The sequence below is a fragment of the Cnephaeus nilssonii genome (genome assembly GCF_951640355.1).
Source record: "Cnephaeus nilssonii genome assembly, chromosome: 12".
NCBI lineage: Eukaryota > Metazoa > Chordata > Mammalia > Chiroptera > Vespertilionidae > Cnephaeus > Cnephaeus nilssonii.
Window position 1 is genome coordinate 80,535,022 of NC_137083.1, and position 6,110 is coordinate 80,541,131.

A 6,110-nucleotide genomic window follows, 5' to 3' on the forward strand; every position below is an offset into this window, starting at 1 on the left:
TCTCCAGCGATTTAAGAACAGCCTGTTTGCCCCCCAGGGGCTGCCGTGGTGTCACCTTTTTGCTAGTAAATTCCAGTTTTGTTCCATGTGCTGAGGGAGTCGGTTTGCTGTCATGGGGTTGTCACAACCAGCACATGTTCCCCACCATCGCGTGGGGCTGGCTCGTCTGGGGGTGCGCTGGGCGCACTGCACGTGACTCAGCCCCGGACCGAGGCCCCTGAGCTGCGGGACGTGGGTCTCTGGCACCGGCGCCCCGAGGTAAAGCCAGGCAGTGTCAGGAGTGACTCCTCTCAGTGACGGGGTGCTGGGCCCAGAGGGGGGGCCCCTCCACCCGCCCGAGGCTCACGTCCCACCTGCTCCCGCCCAGGTTCGCCCGCAGGTGCTCCGGCCGAAGGGGCGCCGCCCCCCGACAGCTTCACACCAGCCCAGACTGGCTTCCCACCAGACGGTCACAAAACGGGGTTCCTGTTGGTGCCACGCGACGGTGCAGACTCAGGGCCAGAGGCTCCGTGTCCCTCCCGGGGCGGTGACCGCGGCTTCCGTGGGGGCCCCTGCGCGTCCAGGCTGAGCCCGGGCCTCAGGGCGGCGTCCCCGCTTCTCTGACCGAGCGCCTGGCAGTGAGGGCGACGCCGCGGCTTCTCCCCGGACGCCCGCCTGCCCGGTGCGCCCGGCGGGGCCAGTTCTTCCTCCGGCAGAGCCCGGGACCCCCAGCCCCGGACCCCCAGCCCCGGGACCCCCAGCCCGGGACCCCCAGCCCCGGGACCCCCAGCCCGGGACCCCCAGCCCCAGACCCCCAGCCCCGGACCCCAGCCCCGGGACCCCCTGCCCAGGTCCTCGGGGCTCTGGCACTGGCTCTGCTTCCGCGGTGGCCACCAGGTGACGGACGGTGAGGGAGGCGAAACGTGGGACTGTGTGTGAGCCTTTTGACAGCACGATGGTGCAGGCAGACAGACAGGCAGACAGGCAGACAGACAGACCCGTGGGCAGAACAGGCGGGGCCGCCCGGCCTGAGAGGACCCTGAGCACCAGTGACTTGCGCTTGAGAGCGACCTCATGGGTGTGTGTTCGTCTCCATCAAACTAGTGAGGGAGGAAACAGACAGGATTCTTCCTAACTTGGAGTAGGGAGGGCTCCGTAAGTATTCATGGGAAATTTCAGATTTTGACGGCTTCAAGTTGTTAAATTTCCTTACAGGCAAAAACAAAGGGCGGGAATGGGAACTCCTGTAATAGTGTCAACAATAAAAATAAAGCTAAAAAATAACCAGGAAAATATTGACGACACACCCAACAAATATTTACTGTCCACACTGCGGGGTTTTATAAAGCCATGCTCTGCACACCCAAGTCCACGCTGCACGACCCTAAGGCTTTTAAAGGCTTCAGCTGTTTCTGTGCAGCCCACGGTTAGAAGTTCAAAGGGCAGCAGTCCTTTATAGGAGCTGCTACAGCTGACTACGACGCTGTCTCGGAAAGGCTGAGAAATTAAAATATTTAAATAAACTTTTCAAGTAACAGCTGACACTCATCGGGCGCCTGTGCTCAGACGCATCAGCCACGCCGAGCGGGTGTCCGTGTAAAATGCTGCCGACACGCCAGCCTCCCGCGTCCCATTTCTGGCCTGGGAGTTGAGTGCGGTGGCTGTGGCCACTCTCCTGTCCTCCTCACAGTCCAGGTTCTGCACAGCCGCTGTGCACAGGGGGGAGGAACGAGGAAACGAGACCTGGGCCTGTGCGCTGAACCGGGAGCCAGAGAGAACTCCCCCAAACCGCCTCCTCCTGTAGGAAATGGGCTTCCATGACCCATCTCCAGCGTGTGGACTTTAGATGGAAACGGTTGCTGAATTTCCCCAGGGCAAACAGAATGTAGGCAGGAGGGAAGCGGATATAGGAACAAAGAACTGTAGCCAGCCAGCATCATGGTGGAAACCCCCGGGTACCTGCCTCAACTAGACAGGGGGAGGTGGGGGCAACTAGGAAAGGCCTCAGCACAATTTTTTTAAATGGCCCAATGGGAGACAGCAAGACCTAGGCCAGTGATGGGCAACCTTTTGAGCTTGGTGTGTCAAACTTCGCCAAAAAACTGAGCATAACTCGGGTAGTGTGTCACTTTGAGGAAAAAACATTATTTCACGATATAGTTTAAATAACATGAATGTATAATTGTTATATATAATTGTATTTAGTAAACCAAAAACTAAATATTTAACTTACCTGCTTAGTGACTTCTTTGTTCATCCGTCAGTCGGTTTCTTTTGTTGGTCTTGATATTATTTAGCTTGTGTGGGGTGCCGTGAACTAAGATAAGTGAGGGGGAGGGGGAATTCTTTAACTAACCTGCCTATTAGTGACTTTTTTGTTGCTGAATTTCATTGGCTAAATCTTCAATTGAAGGTTGGTATTTTGTACACTTCAGGCCCAAGCAAGCGCTACTAACTTCATCTGTCAATCTGTTTCTTTTGTTGGGTTTGATATTATTTAACGCTGAGAATAAGGCCTCACAAAAGTATGTAGAGGGAAAAATTGTGAGTAAAGCCATTGCTATATTTTTCTGGGTGCTAAAAGTGTCTGTTAGTCAGTTCCAGGCACTCCAAATTTCCTGTTCGTAGTGGCACTCCTCTTGATTCTCCAAGTGGCACCTTTCCAGATTCTCAAGCTTTGACCTCAAGTCGACAAACACCTGAGCCCAGATACTGTCTTGAAATTCTGCAAGTTGCATCTCCAAATCATCAATTTGCATCCATTGGAAACCATTTAATTCCAAACTACTGTAGACTACTACATCAGGATACTTAATTATTTTCATGGTCTGTTCTAGACTTCTAAATTGACTAAATCTATCACTAAACTGGTCAAGTAACGAGTCTAAAACATGCTGGTACTTCATATGCAAGAGTTCCATTTCATTTTGTACAGCTGCAATGGCCTTCTCAAAATACTTTGTTACTCGAGGAAAATACTTATAAGTTTTAGTTTCTACATCTCGCTTGAAAATTTTAACTTTACTTTCAAATGCTTTTATGTATCCAAACATAACGTCAATACTTTTGCCAAAACCTTGTAACTTTAAGTTCAGTTCATTAATATGAACAGAGAGATCTGTAAAAAACATCAGGGTGTTGACCCACTTACCATCATTAAGCTGAGGAAAGTTTCCCAGATCCTTATCGTCAAGAAATACCTTAATTTCTTCAAAGCACTCCACAAAGCGCTCAAGAACTTTGCCTCAGCTCAGCCATCTTACATTATTGTACATCAGCAGTCCACTGTAGGTGGAATCAACCTCCAGTAAAAGTGCCAAAAATTCTCGCTTGTGAAGGGGCAAGCAGCTAAATTAACTATTTTTGTAACAACTGACATTAACCTTTTGCACTCGGATGTCGAATGTGACTCGACACAGCATTAGAATAAAGGAATCGAGAAAAAAGCAAGCGAGTGCAAAGGGTTAAGTCGTTTAAGTCGGTGAATCCTGCCTTGGCACATAAAGCCTCCTGATGGATAATACAATGAAAAGGCACAATCGGATGTCCAATAGCTTCTGTAAACAATTTGACAAATCCGACTTTTTCCCCCACCATATTTGGTGCCCCATCTGTCGTCACTGACACACCTTTAGAGATATCAATGCTTAGGTCATGAAATGTTTGTATAACAACCTTACATATTTTGCTTCCTGATTTACTTGTTGGCACTGATACTAACTTTATCAACTCTTCTCTCATTGTGAGACCATCAGAATATCGACCAATAATGGCCAACTGAGCATGTGATGTGACATCAGTAGTTTCATCAAGAAAGATCGAAAAATATTTACACTTCCTTATGTCTCTCTTTAATTGATGTTGTACGTTTGTGTTCAGTCTCATTATTCGGTCTTTTATGATATTTCTACTGAGTGGTAACTCAGATATTCTCTTAATAATTGCATCTTTATTCTGCATATCGTGAAATAGAATTGGTGCACATCTTAGGAGCGTTGCTTTAATAAATTCTCCCTCACTGAGCGCTTTTCCATGCTGAGCTATAGAGTGAACAATGCTCAAACTTGCAGATGTTAAATTTGTAGAGCCTTTCATAAATTTAAGGATGGAATTAGATTGGCTCTTATAAAGGTGTAGCTGCCTGGAAATGTATTCCTTCCTTTCATCCTCACTTTTTTCCAAGAGCTGGGAATGATTAGTTTCAAAATGTCTATTTATAATCCACGTTCTGCTTACTACCGTTTCAGTACATAGAATGCAAAATGATCTGCCATTTTTTTCTATAAAGCCATACATCTCGGTCCATGTCTCTTGAAAGGGTCGGCCACTGTTACTACCACTTCCTTTACTTAACCTTAGTTTTTTTATTTTTTGGGTTCTCCATCAGGGGTGCAGTGACAGAAGATAGAATTATAGATAGCTTGTTAGGCCTGCAGGCAATTAGGGGTTAACTAACCTAACTAACCACAAAATGGTGCGTATAACTGTATTTTAGAAAAGGGCAGGGTTAATAAGCAGAAATAGGGGTTAATAAGGATGCACAACAGTAATAGTGGTGAAATGGAGTCTGCACTATGGAGCAAGATGGTGTTCCTTATGTGAATTAAAATGGCTGCCGCTATTTCTAATGGCGGGAAACGGCACCCATAGCACTCCACAAACCCTCACCTCTCCCAGCCTCCCCCTCACTTATCTCAGTAATGATGGATTAGAAATCCATGACACCCCAGAACAGTAGATAATGGTTGCTGTGGTTAACTGTTATTTGGTTACTGGTAATGGCAGGGCCCCCAGAGATGCGTCCCCCGCTGCGTTCCGCTGCTCCCTCTGCCGGCGGAAGTGAGGGCAAAGATCCCGGCTTAACTGGAAGTCCCAGAACTAGACGCTCTGTGCTGGACTTCTGTTGTTTTGGCCTACAGACCTCGGGCACAGAGTGCCTAATAGGGGAGGGTGAAACATTTGCGACTAGAGTCTTGGAGTTAGAGTCTAACTCCAAGACTCTAGTCGCAAATGTTTCATCCTCAGGAGCAGCAAATGTTTCATCCTCGGCATGCGGCCACCTCAGCGGCCGCGTGTCATCAGAAATGGCTACATGTGTCAGTGCTGACACACGTGTCATAGGTTCGCCATCACTGACCTAGGCCATGTATGAGGAAACAAGTGACCCCATAGTACTCAGCCAATGAGGACCTGGAGGAGGGACTGAATAAACAGGCTGTGTTCGCTGCCCCAGGTGTGCCTGTACAACTGGATGGACACCCGCTCTTGAGAACTTATTAAAAGTCTCATTTTTGCCATACTTCGGTCTCCGAGTCCGTTACTTGAATTCAGACGGTGAGCATTTCTCACAATTCCTTTCAAGGCAATCAAGTCGTGTTCTTAAGGCCCCAATATCTCACACGTGTTCTCTACCTGGTTTACTGTCCCCATCAAGACAGAGGTGACAGGTCACACCTTTTTGGTTTAGAGGAGTGAAGCTGTTTGGAGGTAGAAGGGGCTCTGTCATCCAGGGCCGGGGAGGGGAGGCTCCTCGGCTGTCAGTGGGAGGAAGACATCTTTGAGAGGCGGTGTCTATAGTGGTTTAAGGGCGGGACTCGGGAGCCAGCCAGGGATTTGTATTCTGAAGCCTGTGGGCCCCTGGGCAGGTTACTTAACCTCTCTGTGCTTTAGCTTCCCCTCCTACAAAGTGGGAATAAGACTGTTACTAATAGTACGCAACTCACAGGGTCAACATGGGGAATTAAATAAATGACATCTGTAAATACACATTCACACAAATAAACGCTAACGCAAAGCCTGGCGTCAGGAGCACCGAGCGGCTGCTGCTGGGAGTGTTCTTGTTATCACTATTTTAAAGGAGGAGGTCCCTTGTTTTTTAATATTGTTTTATTGTTTAAAGTATTACATATATTAGTACATATATCTCCTTTTTTCCCCCATTGACCTCCCCCAGCCTCCCCTACCCCCTGTTACATGCCCTTATCCCACCCCCCACCCCGTCTTGTGTCCATTGGTGTGCTTATATGCATGCATTCAAGTCCTTTGGTTGATCTATTTCCCTCCCTCCCCACCACTCCCCAGCCTTCCTGCTGCAATCTGACAGTCTGTTCGGTGCTTTACTGCCTCTGTAT